The 18,149-nt window shown below is 42.2% G+C and overlaps 1 protein-coding gene across 6 annotated transcripts in view; it reads right to left on the reverse strand.

The window, feature by feature from the left end:
- Positions 1 to 12,749, reverse strand: part of LOC762884 (proton-coupled folate transporter) — a 37,434-nt gene extending 24,685 nt beyond the window's left edge. For 2 of the 6 annotated variants that reach the window (XM_030982891.1, XM_030982889.1), the window contains exons 1-2: positions 12,337 to 12,744; positions 5,607 to 6,096 (exon numbers count right to left, since the gene is read on the reverse strand). The gene's annotated coding sequence lies outside the window, so the exon portion shown is untranslated. Of the gene's footprint in view, positions 1 to 5,606; positions 6,097 to 12,336 lie in introns of all 6 variants that reach the window. The other 4 variants (XM_030982888.1, XM_030982892.1, XM_030982890.1 and 1 more) reach the window with 3 other exon arrangements.
- Between the last annotated feature and the right edge of the window lie 5,400 nt (positions 12,750 to 18,149).

An 18,149-nucleotide genomic window follows, 5' to 3' on the forward strand; every position in this document is an offset into this window, starting at 1 on the left:
TCTTGATTTCGTTATTACTATTACTAGAAAGAAGAGGAAGAAGAAGAAAAGAGGGAAACGGGGGCAAAGGGCTTTTGCCTCCTCCCTCCCCCCCCCCCCCCCCCCCGACAAATAGTAGAGAGAGAGAGAGAGAGATAGAGAGAAGGGAAAGGGAAAGGGAAAGAGAAGATAAAAGGAAAGAAAGAAGAGGAAGAAGAAGAAAATAGAGGGAAACGAGGGCAAAGGGCTTTTGCCTCCTCCCCCCCCCCCCCCCCGCCAACAAATAGTAGAGAGAGAGAGAGAGAGAGAAGGGAAAGGGAAAGGGAAAGAGAAGATAAAAGGAAAGAAAGAAGAGGAAGAAGAAGAAAAGAGGGAAACGGGGGCAAAGGGCTTTTGCCTCCTCCCTCCCCCCCCCCCCCCCCCCCGCCGACAAATAGTAGAGAGATAGAGAGAAGGGAAAGGGAAAGGGAAAGAGAAGATAAAAGTAAAGAAAGAAGAGGAAGAAGAAAAGAGGGAAACGGGGGCAAAGGGCTTTTGCCTCCTCCCCCCGCCAACAAATAAATAAGAGAGAGAGAGAAGGGAAAGGGAAAGAGAAGATAAAAGGAAAGAAAGAAGAGGAAGAAGAAGAAGAAGAAAAGAGTTAAACGGGGGCGAAGGGCTCTTGCCTCCCCCCGCCAAAAGTAAATAAGAGAGAGATAGAGAGAGAAGGGAAAGGGAAAGAGAAGATAAAGGGAAAGAAAGAAGAGGAAGAAGAATAAGAAGAAAAGAGGGAAACGGGGGCGAAGGGCTCTTGCCCCCCCCCCCCGCCAAAAATAAATAAGAGAGAGAAGGGAGAGGGAAAGAAAATATAAAAGGAAAGAAAGAAGAGGAATAAGAAGGAAAGAGGGAAACGGGGGAAGGGCGAAGGGCTCTTGCCCCCCCCCCCTCCCCCCGCCAACAAAATAAATAAGAGAGAGAGAGAGTGAAGGGCAAAGGAAAGAAAATATAAAAGAAAAGAAAGAGGAAAAAGAATAAGAAAAGAGGGAAACAGGGGCGAAGGGCTCTTGCCTCCTCCCTCCCCCCCCCCCCCCCCGCCAAAAAATAAATAAGAGGGAGAGAGAGAATCTGTTCTGATCCTGGTCCTGATCCTCAAGAGGGATATAAAGATGACCAATAAGAACGTTATCGTTCTCGAGAGAGTGTTTGTTGCTTCTAGAACATTTTAGAATTAATAAGTCCCATCACATTGCAGTTGTGGGGAGGGACTATGATTATTACCCCCTTGGATGGCTTCCCAGAGTCTGGCTTTGAAGGTTTCGACTGCGTCGCAGGCAAAGATGCTGGGGGGGGGGAAGTAAATTCCAGGCCCGTATGGTTCTTGGAAAGAAGGTGAGTCGATATATATCCGTCTTGCATCTTATGTTGGAGAAGGAGAGGGAAAGAGAAGATAAGAGGAAAGAAAGAAGAGGAAGAGGAAGAAGAATTTGTGTTCTGCCAGTGTCACAAATAGATATATAAATATGCTCATCTGACGATAATTTGATGTATAAAACCCCTCACCTTCTTAGGGCTCCGCCCCTTGGATCCAACACCAATTTGTGTCCTGCCAGTGTCACAAATAGATATAAAAATATGCTCATCTGACCGTTATTTATTGCCCAAAACCCCTGAGCTTCCGGGTGCTCCACCCCCAGACCCCACGCCAATTCGTGACCCCTGTGTCACAAATAAGGTATAAAATAATAATAATTTAATGTACAAAACTCCTGAGCTTCTGGGGGCTCCACCCCCTGGACCCAACACCAAATTGTGTCCTGCCACTGTCACAAATAAGGTATAAAATTATGCTCATCCGACGTTAATTTTGATGTTTAATACCCCTGAGCTTCTGAGGGCTCCGCCCTGTGAAAAAAACGTGTAAAAAAAAACACGTTAATTTTTTACCGTTTTTGGGAGATACCCCCCCCCCCCCCTGGCGTTCAAGGGGGGGGGGGGGTACGATTTTTCAAATTTTTGAGGGCCCCAAAAAAGATTAGTGCTCTCTAGTAATTTCGCGACTACTCCGGAACCGCGGCAGATATAAAGTTTTTCTTTCATGACTTTTTTCTTTCGAGTCTTACACATCTTTTGAAACATTTTTGTTGTTGAAAATCGGACGTATAATTGCGGAGTCACGTGACCTTTTGTTTTTGCATGTCAGCCCTAAAATCGCTCATTTTTGTGATTTATGTACCAAACATATGGAAATACCATTTATTCTTTTAAAAAAAGAGAAAACATTGGTTATTTGGTCTTGTTTCAAGTTAATGTGTTTGATTTTGGGTAAAAATAGTTGAATTGTGGTTAGAAATGAAATGAAATAACAAAATAATATAATACATAAATACAAATTATCAAAACAAGAGATAACATAGGGATAAACTGGCTCTTCCAACTTTGTTGTCGTATTATTATTCTAACGGATATATGAAGTGAAAAAGAACGCTCGAATATGAATTATATATGATTTATGGGTAAAAATGTGAATTCTCTGACCTTGTTTGCATAAATTACCATAAATATGCATTTTCGCGGCGATCGGCTGTGAAACGGCCGAGATCTTAGAAGGGGGGAGCCCCCCCCCCCCCACCCTCAAGTCCACTCCAATCACATTGAAAAAACGTATGACTTAAATCATCTCTCTCATTATTATACCGCTATAGTATTCATCTTTTTAATATTATTTATTGTCCATTAAACAAGTTCATAGAGAAAATACTTATCTCTCTGCAACATTAAAAAAGAATCTTCATTAATATGTCTTAATTTGTATTGATAGCCTTGTGGTCGCCAACAGTGGGGTAGGCAGGGGCGTATCCAAAGGGGGGTGTGGGGGTGCGACACCCCCCCCCCCCCACCTGTCAGGATATTGTCGGTAAAATTGCGCTGCCGTCGGGAAAAAAGAGAAAAGGGGGAGGGGAAAAAAGAGAGTAAAAGGGAAAGAAAAGAAAAAAAGAAAAAAGAAAAGAAAGGAAAGAAAAGAGAAGAAAAGAAAGAGAAAAACGAAAAAGAGGGAGAATAGGAAAGACAAGAGGCAAGAGCCCTTCGCCCCCGTTACCCTCTTTTCTTCTTCTTCCTCTTCTTTCTTTCCTTTTATATTCTCTTTCCATTTCCCTTTCCCTTCTCTCTCTCTCTCTCTCTCTCTCCCTTTCGCCCTTCTCCCGTTTCCCTCTTTCCTTCTTCTTCTTCTTTCTGTCCTTTTATATTTTCTTTCCCTTTCCCTTTCCCTTCTCTTTATCTCTCTCTCTCTCTCTCTCTCTACTATTTGTTGGCGGGGGGAGGAGGCAAAAGCCCTTTGCCCCCGTTTCCCTCTTTTCTTCTTCCTCTTCTTTCTTTCCTTTTATTCTCTCTCTCTCTCTCTCTCTCTCTTATTTATTTTTTGGCGGGGGGGGAGGGAGGAGACAAGAGCCCTTCGCCCTCGTTTCCCTCTTTTCTTATTCTTTTTCCTCTTCTTTCTTTTCTTTTGTATTTTCTTTCCCTCTCCCTTCTCTCTCCCTCTCTTATTTATTTTTTTGGCGGGAGGGGGGGGGGTAAGAGCCTTTCGCCCTTCCTCCCGTTTCCCTCTTTCCTTCTTCTTCTTTCTTTCCTTTTATATTTTCTTTCCTTTTCCCTATCCCTTCTCTCTCTCTCTCTCTCTCTCTCCTATTTATTTAATGGCGGGGGGGGGGGAGGAGGCAAGAGTCCTTCGCCCCCGTTTTCCTTTTTTCTTCTTTTTTTCCTTTTATATTCCTTTCCTCTTTCCCTTTCCCTTTCCCTTCTCTCTCTCTCTCTCTTTTTTTTTATTTTTTGGCGGGGGGGCAAGAGCCCTTCGCCCCCGTTTTCCTCTTTTTTCTTTCCCTTTCCCTTTCCCTTCCCTCTTTTCTTTTTATTCTTCTTCCTCTTCTTTCTTTCCTTTTATATTCTCTTTCCATTTCCCTTTCCCTTCTCTCTCTCTCTCTCTCTCTCCCTTTCGCCCTTCCCCCGTTTCCCTCTTTCCTTCTTCTTCTTCTTTCTTTCCTTTTATATTTTCTTTCCCTTTCCCTTCTCTCTATCTCTCTCTCTCTCTCTCTCTCTCTACTATTTGTTGGCGGGGGGAGGAGGCAAGAGCCCTATGCCCCCGTTTCCCTCTTTTCTTCTTCTTCCTCTTCTTTCTTTCCTTTCATCTTCTCTTTCCCTTTCCCTTCTCTCTCTGATTTATTTTTTGGCGGGGGGGGGGGGCAAGAGTCCTTCCTCCCCCCCCCCCCCGTTTCCCTCTTCTCTTCTTATTCTTCTTTCTTTCCTTTTATCTTCCCTTTCCCTTTTTTCCTTCTCTCTGTCTCCCCCATCAACATAGTAATACTAATAACGAAAGAGACCACTATGTAATCAAGACCATTCCATTTTATTTAATACATTTTCGATATACTTAAATTGGCAACTATTACCTTCTGTCCGAGATCCACATTTTAAACGACTGATGCGAAAGACTAGTCGACGCACCCTTTCGAGAAAAGCCCCCCCCCCCCCCCCCCCCCGCTTTCATCGAAAGGGTGTGTTAAAACGGAACTCCGCTCTCAACGCACCCTTTCGAGAAAAGGCCCCCCTCTTTTATCGAATGGGTGCGTTGAGCACACCACACCGCGCCGCACCGCATCGCACCCTTTCGATGAAAGCCTGTGATACCATTCGTATTGATGGGAGGAACGTGCCCATTAATTCACGGCATATAATTATCTTTCACTTCTTGTGCCTTTGCTTGAGGCAATCTAACAGTCATACTCTCAGTGTTAAGAATAAAGCCAAGAAAGGCTAGTTCACGTGTTGGGATGAGCACTGATTTTGTAGTGTGAATGATGAAACCTAATTCTGAGAGAATCTTGGTTGTTGCTCTCCCACTCTCTTTAAGCTTTTCTTTTGTCTCACCAATAATTATGGTGTTGCCCAAATATCCTATGACTGTATGACCTGCTTGTCGCAGTTCGGCAAAGACTGGCTTCAGCAATTTTGTCAACAGTCTTGGGGCTGTGCTGAGCCCATTAGGTAGGGCTGCAAATTGCCAGCGCTCACCCTGCCACATGAACCTCAAGTATTTTCTACTATGGGGGTCTACTGGAATGGAGTAATAAGCATCTTGGAGGTCGATTGATGCAAGATAACAGTGCGGAGTAATCAAGTGCTTGGCAGTGTGGATGTTAACCATCTTAAAGTGTTGTACGTTCAAACTTTGATTAAGCTCCGAGTCTAAGATCATACAATAAATTCAAATTCATACGAGTACCCCCATCTTTCTTGGGTCTCGTGAAGATGTTTGAGAGGAATTCTCCCTCTTCAAATGAGCAAGGTTCTATTACGTTTTTTGCTTGTAGAGCCAAGATTTCTTTAGTAATCTGATTCATTTCTAAAGGGCACTTTTTGTAACCATAGAGGGGCTTATTTCTTGAGGAAACCCCTTTCGAATGATCAAATTTAATCTCATTGCCTCGTACCGCTGATAGCAGAAAAAGATCTGACGTTAATTCACGCCATCTACGATAGAAATATATCAATCGACCTCCAACAGGCACAATTGAGATGCATTTTTGTTGTAATGTACATGAAGTAGAAGGAGCATTAATCTTAACATTCTCAAAACATTCATATGTCCTACTTACCTCTTTGGGTAATGGTGTAGCTATTTCCTCCTTGCTGCCTGTGGCCGCTGGAAGGATTGGGTCTGTTTCCCCATGCTCATTGTCTGGGTGTGAGGCGGAGCTATGTATGGTCTGCCTCGTTGGGTTCGCTGGCCTAAAAAAGGCCTGTCGTAGTTCCCATTTGCGGGCCTGCTACTTGGAAAAGTTTGTGATGTGCCGGTGGCACGCTTCCATCCTTGTCTGCGGTATTGAAAAATGCTGGACGCTTGCGTCCTGTACGGATGGTACTGGGGACGGGGTGTACGTTGTCCACGCACCATGCCAGATGCAGCTTTTTGTTGTCCTGTAAGATCTTTGACTCTTTTTGTTAAGTCATCGCCAAATAAGTACTGACTCAAGGTGTGGCAGGTTTGCATAGATGTGAGTACTTGGCATTTAAGTCTGGCTTGATCTGTTCTTTGCGTAAGCAGTTGATTTCAAAGTTTGTGTTACACAGCAATGCCAATGCATCCTGTTGCAGGCGCGGATCCAGGATTTTCCAATAGGGGGGGGGGGGCCGGAAATTCGAAATTCGCGCAGACCGTTATTTAAACTTACCAATACTGACAAGGTCATATTAGAAGCACTGTACTTTAATAGTGTACTGGTACCTACAAGCGGGCACAATTATTTTGGAAAGGGGACATGCTCACGTCACATCTCTTGTCCGATATCAACATTCCCCGTTTTTAAGTTATGCTCGCGCCTAATTTTTTTGACATTTCCATCAGTGGGGGCTGAAGCCTCTTGCCCCAATATCTATTTCCTGGTTTAATAATTTGGCGAGTGAGCGGAAATTTGAGCTTATGTATGTTGTGAAAAGTGTTAATTGTCACCAAAATATACGAGATAAGATATAACAAATGCATATTGGTAATTTTTAAATTTTCGGGGAAAGAGAGGCTGCAACCCCATCCCGCAATAACTGCAGGTGTTTTGAAATCAAATCAGACTCCCCAAAAAAGTATTAACCAAAACGCACGAATCCTGTTTCAAAAATCCAAACAATTTCAGCTTCAGAGGGGGGCACATCACCCCTCAGACTCCCTCTAAAAGTATTAACCGAATCGCACGAATCCAGGTAAAAAAAAAAATCAGCTTCAGAGCTAGAGAGGAACCCCCCCCCCACCTACACACACACGCACACACACACAGACACCCCCTGTGCACGCAAGCGTGAAATTAACGCTGGCGCTAATGCGTAAGCAGGGGCGGCGGAGCTATTTCCAAAGTGGAAAGCACCAACAAAAAAGGGCACCTACAAAGCAAAATCTCAAAGCGAAAATATCCATTTTTTTTAGACATTGGTATATACCCTTTCATTGTGATTCCATTATCAGGGACGATTTCAATATTTGTTTTTCTTTATATATCATACAAGATATTGCTTAAGCATCACACTTTCGGCTGGGTGTGATTGTCTGAATATTCATTTGCGAGCGAGCAAAGCGAGCGAGAAAAAATGTAAGATCTGTGAGGTCGCAGAGTGAAAAATTACATCTTATAAAGAGGAAAAAACCAAATCATGATGGGGTTATAAGCATCACGGAAGACTGAAAAAACATTGTTTTAAAGTGACATATAATTGTATCATCTATAAATGCGAGCGAGCGAGCGACCTTTTAGGGGAAATTACTCTTAGTCGCTTTAAATTAGGTGCAAGACTAATGATGAGCAGGTTAGGGGCACGTGCCCCTCCCCCCCCCCCCGTGCCTACGTGCGAAAGGGATAAAGACACTTATTAGAAAAGAAAAGGAGCATGTGTCAAGGTACAAAGAGTAATTATCAAAGGTTCAAACGGGGCACTTCTTACACCTGAAAGGAGGCACTCACCAGAAATGAGATAGGGCACTTATGAGTATGGGAAATGGGCATTTGTTGACGGAAAAGGGGCATCCATCAGAATTTGATTTATCAGAGGTGAAAAGGGGCATTTATGAAAAGGGGATAGGTCCCTTATTAGAAAGGAAAAGGGGCACGATTCAAAATAAAAGGGCAGTTAGCAAAGGTGAAAATGGGCACCCATCACAGATGAAAAGAGTACTTATCAGGAGGGGAAGGGGTACTTTTCAAAGTAAAACGAGCATCTCTCAGATTTGAATAGGGGCAATTATCGGAGGTGAAGAGCGCACTGAAGTAAAAAGAATTAACTTCTCATATATGAAAATGGTCATTTACCAGAGATGAAAAAGGACACTTTTTATTTATGAAGGGCCTCATTTTTCTAAATAGCCCTTATCAGATAGGAAAGGGGGCATATGTGTTGATGAAATGTGCGCTTATCCGAGTTAAAAAGGGGAAGGGGCACTTCTTTACAAAGTAAAAGTGGCCCTTTGGGGGGGGGAAGTACTTGAAGAGTGGGGCGAACTTTGCCCCCTACCCCTGCCACCCGGCCCACCATCTGAAAATCCAAAATGATGTTGTAGGGGCCGGGCGCGGCTTTATCATGAGTGCTTTTATGTGAACCTCTTTTTTATAAATATATTATGCTGGATTCCGACCCAGATTGCACACTCTAAAATGATAGTATGATCATCCCAATACGCTTGTAGTTCACGTATGCACCCCTTCCTCCTAATCCGTCGTTACCGTCACTGCCATTTATGTATGGCCGGCCGGCGTATTTTTTATTTACACGCTAGCGAGGGGAATTTCTCGATTAATTCCAATGAAACCGCTCGCGAAGAGTCTAGCCTAGATCGGAGAGCTCGCTAGTGCTATACGCTAGTGTGAATTTACATCCAGGAGAAAGTTTGCTTAACTTTTTCTTGAAACACTTGAACGGTTATGGAAACTGTTTGTGTTTCTAATCTCCAAATATTAACATTATTCTGCATCAAATATAAAACATTGATTTCTACTGTGATATGTAAAGGCACGAACTTACGTTAATACCTTCACATTTTTTTTTTGGTAACCAAGAAGGTGCACCATGGTAATACATTTTAACAAACACATCAACATGTTACCTAGACAACTCATCACCATAGCCATTGTAAAACCATATATTAATGATACATGTAAAATATAGATTGAAGCAATTCTCGTCAGTTGGCTGTATCCTGAGTGTGATTTATATAATGGATTTTGAGTAACATTTGCATCTACCTGTAGTTGAAGAATAGATACAGTTTATAACATCAATTAAGTTGGAGTTCAATTGGAAGGAAGTAACGAGGAATATTGAAGCAAGGGAGACTGGGAGGAAAGCAGGAAGTTAGAAATTGAGAGATTACTCGCGAGATAGCCTTGCATTAATGAATCCTTTATATAATGTTGTCTTGAGAGAAAGTAGACGATTTTTTTTTAATTGGAGATTAGTGCAAGTATTAGATATATTGGAAATAGAATTAATGAGAAAGTTATTATTTTATCAAGATCAATACATGGGGGGGGGGGGGCACCATCAACATAGGGCACTTTCTGGAATATATATAAGGTGCACCTACAAAGGGAAACATCAAAATGTAAATCTACCATATTAAGACATTGATAGACGTACGCGTAACGCATGTCACACATAGAAAAATGAGAAGAAAAGAAATAATAATGTTTTTTAAAAAGAAGATAGAGGAAAAGAAGAGAGACAGAGAGAGGTAGAGAAAGAAAGAAAGAAAGAAAAAAGGAAGAACATGAAACTTAACTTTACACTTAGGCCTACATATATTACATTTCCGACTGAGTTGGATCGACATGTGCTTAAGTAGTCTGCGGACGAAAGTACAACAATACGAAAACAGAAGTTATATGAAATTGTCTTTAAGAGAGAAAAAGAGGTTAAATTCTAAAATGAAATGAAAGGGGTTATGTTACTCTCAAGGAGGAAATTACAATTTCTATCGCTCATGACGACTATTTGGAATTTCCTAAAAAAAAGTTAAAGTTCAAGAACTTCCTGGGGCTCCGCCCCATGCAAGACTCCCGGCAACAGCAAATTATTTACACAATTTCTTGCTGTCTGCTGCCTCGAGATCACTGGAGCGAAGAAAGGTAACATATAGCAAGAATCCCTATTCAGTGAAGGATTTATCCCTTTTATTATTAAAGACCCCCGACATAGGCTCTCCCCCTGCAAAATTGGAGAGAATTTTATGTAGTTAAGCTTCTAACAACCACGCCCGTGGACCTTTTATTATTTACACAAAGGTAAAAGTGTATAGCAAGAATCCCTATTCAAGTGCGTTTCTAACTCAATGGCCCGAATTCACAAAGCAAGGTTTGAGCTCAAACCTCCTTTTGTTTCGCCAAACCTCCTCTTGTTCTTTACAAACCAGGTTTGTAAAAAAATGCGTAAAACGCGTCATATGACGTATGAAAACCAAGGTTTGTCGACAAACCTTCTTTGTGAATTCGGGCCAACGATATGGGCATCATCCCATTCAATGTTGTGTCCAGTATTACGGGTTTGTTTTGCTACTTGCTGCCTAATCTGAGGGCTCTGTTGTGCTCTTTAAAAAGAGGACACAATAGGGGAAGCGCAATTTAAATATCAAGGAATGTATTAGAATTTATTTCTAAAATGAAATGAAAGGGATATTTGACTTTCAAGAGCAATAAAAACTCTAATCCATCCCTTGAAATTTAAATTGCACTGCCCCCATTCAGTGTGGTATTTTCAAAGAGCACAAAAAGGCTTCAGATTGAAGATTCCATCTCATAAAATTGTCTATAAGAGAGAAAGAGAGTTTATTTCAAGAGAAAAAAATGAAATGAAAGGGCTATTTGACAAGGGCCCTTTCATTTCATTTTAGAAATAACCTCTCTTCCTCTCTTATAGACAATTTTCTCTCTTGAAAGTCAATAACCCTTTCATTTCATTTTAGAAATAACCTCTTTTTTTCTCCTAAAGACAATTTCTCTCTTGAAAAGGCTCTGCCAGGCCCCTCAAGCTCTGCCATGTTGTATGGATCCATTAGAAAGCAAAATAAGCCCACTCAAACTTCATAGCGATTCATCCAAATAAGAAATCCACGTAAGAGGCATTTTGAAAGTTTTAAGAAAATTCCTTCAAATTCCAGGATATTGGATGTTATTTTTCAGGAAACTCTATTTAAACGAGTGGAAGCACTGGCGGTTCTGTTTTTTTTAAACTGTAACAATTCTCCTTGGATCAGATATAGACCAAAAACAAGCCTCATTGTCTTCAGTATACAAGTGTCATTTCGGACCTTACAGCTTTCATAGAAATCGCTTCTGGACCGTCAAAGAAAAAGTTTGAGAACTCCTGGTCTACGCATTATACACATCAGGACCAACTTGACAACTTGACAAAAATTTGAGGGGGGTTCGACCCCCCCCCCCCCCCCCCCCCCCCTGCGTACGCGCCTGCATGTGCATCCCTTCCTCCTTATTCCCTTATCCATCGTTACCGTCACTACCATTTTAGTAGGGCCGGCCCGCGCATATTTTTTTACACAACTGTTTAGCCACTTTAGTCAAATATACTGTGCAAACGACTAGAGACAGAGTCTAGCATTACCCTTATCAGTTTTGTTGGATTGCTGGAGCATGATTGTGTACAATACTTTGTTTCGGGTTAAATCCCCGGGTTAAATCTATCCTCTCTTCTCTTTCATTATATTTCTGTGTTCTCCTTCAGTCTATCCTCTTCTCTTTTGTCATGTATTTCTTTCTTTTTTCTTCAATCCATCCTTTTTCTACCCCCAGTTCTCCTTCGTCATGTATTTTTTTGTTCTCCTTTATTCTAAATTTTCTAACCTCTTCTCTTTTGTTTTATGAATTTCTTTGTTTCTCCTTCAATCTATCCATTTCTCCTTCGTCGTCTTTATTTCTTTGCTTTAATCTAGATTCCCTTTCTCCTTCTTTATGTATTTCCCTGTTTTTCCTTAGTCTAGATATGTGATCCACTTAGCTCTTCAATTAAGTTCTTCCTTTGACTTATCCTCTTCTCTTTCCTTATGTATTTCCTTGTTTTTCCTTCTCCATATCCTCTCCACTATCCTTGTTTGCCCCTTTCTATCATCTTCCCTTCCCTGAGTGTACGTGCTGACGACTTAGACTCTTTCACCAGAGCATTTCTTGGAATTTTTTCGTGAAAATGGCTAAACAGTTGTGTAAAAAAAATATGCGCGGCCGGCCGGCCCGCCCCCTCCTTTTAACGACTCCCAAGCCATCAAGAATGACCCCATAATTTATGGATTACCATTCTGCCGTTCTTTGGAGGGGCCGGGCGCGGCCTTTTCAGAAGTGTTTGTACACTAACCTTTTCATGCACTACGGCTTAACATAAACAAGCATGCTAAGACTTTTTTGAAAAGAAGCATAATTTCGACTCAGTTTCGCATAACCTAAAAATAAGAATACGGCCAGTCACCCCTCCCCCCCCCCCCCCTCCCCTCAATGCATCCGCCTTTACGCACCCGGCTAATTAGTATTTATATGGACCACCCTTCCTGTATACTTCTCCCCTTGTTCTAATTAAGAAACAGTACTTCACTAGATCTAGATTTCTTTTTTTTTTTTAAACCGAAAGCTTCTACCTGTACAACTCCTCTTAAATTGTGAGTGTAAGAGACAGGCACTATAAATCCGGTTATTATCATCATGATCTGCACTTGGTATTCAAGGTATTATATTCAAGTAGCAGTAGGCCCTAGCACTATCTAAATCTAGGCCTAGGCCTAGACTAGACTATAGGTCAACAGGAAGTCATGTAAAACACAATAAACAATTCTCCATTTACAGTACTTACAGCTAGCTTGGACTGTATGACTAGTAGTAGATACGCTTGGCCAAGCGTAGTAGTACGTGTCTATGCAGGCTCCGACGTAGTGGCCGTGGATAATTCATTCACGGTATTATATAAGAAGTTGAGTAGCTGAGAGATCCCCAAATCAAGCCTCGTAAATTCAAATTTCTTCTTAAGATTATAGAAGCCTATAAGTACTATTTCACATTTGTAACATGTGTTTCTGTTACTGTGTATTAAAAGCATACTGTATAAAGTATAAGCTATACAATATGCAACCAACTTTTTCTGCAATCAAGACTCATGCAACCAACAATAAAGAGTAAAACTAAAAGTAACAGTGCTGACGGCCAGGCTGCGGACGGTACTCCCTCACCCTCCTCGTTTTGTATGTATACCAAGGAAGAAGAATCGGTTACGCAACTGACACGTACGTACGTCAGTGCAGTCAATAGGCCTACGTGGGGTATAGCTAGGTTTATGTATTCCAATGGTCTTTGATCCAATATGTCACGAGTTTGCCTTTTCATCATTACTTGTTCGGTTGATTTCACAAGTGGATGATCATATATTTCTGTGACTGTATACGTGTTTCACAAACATACGTGTTTCACAAACATTATGCTGTATACCCAGGCGCGGGGAGGGGGGGGGGGGGGGGGGGGGGGGGGGGGGGGGGGGGGGGGGGGGGGGTAAGAGGTCACTTTTTTTTTCTTTCTTTTTTTGGTCCCAAAAAATCGCATCGACTCAGCCGACCGCTGAATAAGCGGGGGGGGGGGGGGGTAAGAGGACACTTTTTTTTTTTTTGGTATCGAAATTTGAAAATTTGACATTTTGTCAAAAAAAAAAAAAAATCCAAAGGGGAGGGTTTTAGGGAAATTAAGGGGGGGTTTACACACACAAAAATACCAAAGGGAGGGGTTAACCCCCCAAACCCCCACCCCCCCCCCCCCCCCCCCCCCCCCCCCCCCCCTGTGTACGCGCCTGTGTATACCTAATCAAAATACACGTACACATGTATTTATGATGATAATTGCATGATATTATAGCAGGCACGGATCAAGGGGGCCGAGCGGGCCTTGCCCCCCCCCCCGCAAAAAAAGAGAAAGAGAGAGAGAGAGAGAGAAGGAAAAGAAGGGAAAGGAGAGAGGAGAGAAAGGGGAAAAAAGAAGAGGAAGAAGAAACTAAAATAGGGAAGAAGGAGATCGGGGGGGGCAAAAGGACTTGCCTCACTTTATGCGTTTGTTGGAAAATGACAAATTCTTAAATTTACAGCCAGGCAAGAAAATGCTTCTTGAGATGCCTACATATGCGGGGATCGGGATCATCGAGCCCCCCCCCCCCCCCACCACACTTTCTTTGAAAAAGTATATTAAAGAGAAATAGAAAGAAAGAAAGAGAGCGAGAAAGAAAAAAAATAGTGTCACATCATAATGGGGTATCAAAATATGCTCATCTGACCATGATTAAATGCCTAAAACCCAAGGGCTCTGCCCCCCTGGACCCTAGGGCCCTAAGGAGGGCCCTTAGATGCTCATATGACGGTCATTTAATGCCTAAAACCCCTGATTTCTGGGGGCTCTGCCCCCTGGACCCCACGCCAAATAGTGTCCTGCCAGTGTCACAATTAATAAGGTATCAAAAATGCTCATCTGACCGTAATTAAACCCCTAAAACCCCTGAGCTTCCGGGGGCTCTGCCCCTGGACCCAACCAAGAGCCCTTAGGCGGGCCCCCTGATACTCATCTGACCGTAAATTAAAACCTTAAATCCTTGAGCTTCCGGGGCGGACAAGGTATCAACATATGTTCATCTGACCGCAGGCGCGTAGCCAGGGGGCGGTGGGGCGGTACCCCCATAAATGCCGGCCCTAAAAAGAAAGGAGTGAAAAGGAAAAGGACGTAGGAAGAAAAGGAAATAGACAAAGAACATTTTTGAAATTCAGACAAGGATTAAGAGTCGAGAACGGTACAACGAATCGTCTTCTTTCTCTAAGGATAATGAAACGTCAAAGTTTCCGCGCTTCGCGCGGGGGAGGGGGAGGGGGAACTTAATTCAGACGAGGATAATTTTCGAGAACGGTACAACGAATTGTCTTCTTTCTATAATAATTTAATGAAACGTCGAAGCTTCCGCTCTTCGCGCGGAAGGGGGGAATTAATTCAGACAAAGATTAAGAGTCGAGAACGGTACGACGAATCTTCTTCTTTCTCTAATGATTTAATGAAACGTAAAATGAGGGAAAACTGAATTTAGACGAGGATTAAAAATCATAACGGTATACAACGAATCGTCTTCTTTCGCTAATGATTTAATGAAACGTAAAAGCTTCTGCGCTTCGCGAGGGTGGGGGAAACTAAATAATTTCGAGAGCAGAACAACGAATGGTCTTCATTCTCTAAGAATTTAATGAAACGTCGAAGTGAGGGGGAAACTAAATTAAGACAAGGATTAAGAGTCGGGAACGGTACAATGAATCGTCTTCTTTCTCTAATGATTTAATGAAACGTCGAAGCTTCCGCGCTTCGCGCGGGAGGGGGAAACCGAATTTAGATAAGGATTAAGAGTCGAGAACGGTACAACGAATCGTCTTCTTTCTCTAATGATTAAATGAAACGTAAAAGCTTGGGGGAACTGAATTTAGACGAAGATTAAGAGTCGAGAACGGTACAACGAATCCTCTTCTTTCTCTAATGATTTAATAAAACGTAAAAGCTTTCGCGCTTCTCGTGGGATGGGGGGAAACATAATTCAGACGAGGATTATTTTTGGGAATGGTACAACGAATCGTCTTCTTTCTCTAATAATTTATGGAAATGTCAAAGCTTCCGCGCTTCGCGGAGGAGGGAGGGGGAAAACTCGCCCCTCCCTGCACTCACCCACCGATCGAGAGAAGGAAGAAGAAAAGAGGGGAAGAGGAGAAATAGGAGGGGGAAAGGAAGAAAGGGAAGAGAGAGGAGAAAAAGACGGAAAAGAGAGAAATGAAAGAGAGAGGAGAGAAAAGACGGAAAAGGGGGGAAAGGAGAATAATAAGAAGGGGGAAAAATAAAGGAAGAAAGACGGAGGAGAGAAAAGGGGGGAAAGGAGAAACAGGAGGGGGAAAGAAAGAAGGGAAAGAGAGAGGAGAGAAAAAACGGAAAAGGAAGAAAGGGAGAAAGACGGAGGAGAGAAAAGGGGGAAAAGGAGAATAATAAGAAGGGGGGAAAAGAAAGGGGGGTGGTATTAAAAGAAGGTGTGAATAATATGGGGCCCTCTTGCCAGGCGTGTAGCCCCTCCCCCCCCCCCACCCCACATTGCTGTTTATATTTATACATATTTGATTGTCTATTATGTGATAGAAATACGACCATATACGAAATTAGTAGATCATTGATTGTTTTTTTACCATTATTATTAATCTTGATGGAATTAAGGAGGCTATTGTAAAATACATTTATTTATTCCCATTCTCACTGTCTCCCACAAGTCTGGAATGGGAAAAGGGTTGAGCTGTCGGGATCATCTAAATTTGGTAATCGTAAAACATGTATATTGTCTTACTATCATCTAGTAAATATTTATATTTTCTTTTCTTTCTTTCATTTGAAAAGAAAAGGGGGAAAATTGTATAAAGTATTACGAGAAATATAATTTATTCTCATCCCTGTATTATATTGCAGGTGAGACATGCAGTAGTTGTGTCACTCCTGATTATTGTTATCTTTACTCTTACACTCAATTATCGATGTTACACTATAACTTTGATTTGTTTTTCTTCCAATGTACAAAACTTGAGAATTATTCTTTGGATTGAAATCAATTTATAAGAATAATGGGATAACAACAGGGCTCAACAGCCAATCAAAATCAAGGTTTCCATGGTAGTTACCATTGATGGCAAAGTTACCGTCAATGGTAAGTTTTGTGCAACGGGGCCCTGGGGCGTCGCTAAAGGCAGGATAATATTGTCGGTAACATTGCGCCAGTGCTGTCAAGAAAAATGAGAAAAGGGGGAGGGGGAAATGAGAGGGAAAGGGAAAGAAAAAAAGAAAAGAAAAGGGAAAATGAAAGAGAAGAGAAGAAAAAAACAGAAAAAAAGAAGAGAAAAGGGAAATGAAAGAGAGAGGAGAGAGAGTGAGGGGGGGGGGGTAAGAACCTATAAGAGGAAAGGGAGGCGAGGAAGAGAGAGAGAGAGAGGAGATGTTGAGTGGAGTCATTACGTCGATGGGGGCAAGAAAGAGACGCATAGATAATTATGTTGCTGTGTCGGATCCGCTGTGACGGTATTCTTGCTCGATCCTCGTGTTTGAAGTCGGTGACATGCAGGCGCGTACGCAGGGGGTAGTTTTGGGTTTAACCCCCCCCCCCCCCTCGAGTTTTTTTTATGTGTATGTTTTATGTATGTTTTTTTGGAAACCCCCCCCCCCCTTTTGATTTTAAACCCCCCCCCCCCCCCCTTGAAAAAATCCTGCGTACGCCACTGGTGAAATGTAAATGTCGGTCGGCCTGCAAATTATTTTCCCTACAAACTGTGACTTTTTATCGGACAAAGAAATATTTTTGAAAATTCTGAAGATGATGAAGAGTCGGTACAACGAATCGTCTTCTTTCTATGATAATTTAATGAAACGTCAAAGCTTCTGCGCTTGGCGCGGGAGGGGGCGGGACTGAATTCAGACAAGGATTATGAGTCGAAAACAGTAAAACGAATCGTCTTCTTTCTCTAGTAATTGAATGAATCATCAAAGCTTCCGCGCTTTGCGCGGGAGGGGGGAAAACTGAATTCAATGAATCGTCAAAACTGAATTCGGACAAGGATTAAGAGTAGAAAACGGTACAACAAACTCAATTAAGCGTCTTCTTTCTCTATAATGATTCAATGAAACATCAAAGTATCCGCGAGCTGAATTCAGGCATGGATTAAGATCGAGTCGAGAAAGGTTCAACGAATCGCCTTCTTTCTATAATAGTAGGGACTTTTAGATTGAGTGGACGAGAACACGACGAACACCGACTGATCATGCGTGTCAACGTACTTAACTGCCCATGTTGACTACAATTAGAAATCTTTTAGATTGCACTCGACGATATACATGCATGCAGGTAGTAACACTATGAACATCACGGACAAAGAAAGAGGACAAAATATACAGTTCCTCATTCTACCCTCAACAAAAGAACAGCCCTTCACTGCTATTATGTAAAAATGTGTAGAACAGGTGAATATGCATGTGAAACCTGTTCTACTAATAGCAGGAAAGGGATGTTCCTTTGTCTATCTGAGGAACTGTATATTTTATGCGCACGCGGCATACTAATACCTTGAGCATGTAAAGGCGCTTAATAAACAAATATAAATATGTATGTATGTATGTACTAGATTTAGGAAAATCAAGGTTGACGCATTCTCGATCGCCGACTGAGACGACGTAACGCATGCGCAGTGCCTTAAAATGACATTACACGTAGCAGTCAAAGCTGTTGACGTGCAAATCTAAATGTCCCTAATAGGGACGTTTAGATTTGCACAACGACAACGTGGATTGCTACGATCGACGTCTTTTTAATGCGCTGCCTTGAATGGACGTCGCACGTATCAGTCCACGCAAATCTAAAAGTCTCTATAGTAACGTCATAGCTTCAGCGGGAGGGGCGAAACAAGAATTAAGAGTCTGGAAAGGTGCAACGAATCGTTTTCTTTCTCTAATAATTTAATAAAGTGTCAAAGCTTCCGCGCTTCGCGCGGGAGGGGGAGGGGGGAACCGAAAAATACCTTAGTTCCTGCCCCGGGTTTATAAGATTAAATTTATAGACATTGGGACATTGGCATTAATATA

This window comes from Strongylocentrotus purpuratus, unplaced genomic scaffold (assembly GCF_000002235.5).
Source record: "Strongylocentrotus purpuratus isolate Spur 01 unplaced genomic scaffold, Spur_5.0 spur5_scaffold_13, whole genome shotgun sequence".
Classification (NCBI taxonomy): domain Eukaryota; kingdom Metazoa; phylum Echinodermata; class Echinoidea; order Camarodonta; family Strongylocentrotidae; genus Strongylocentrotus; species Strongylocentrotus purpuratus.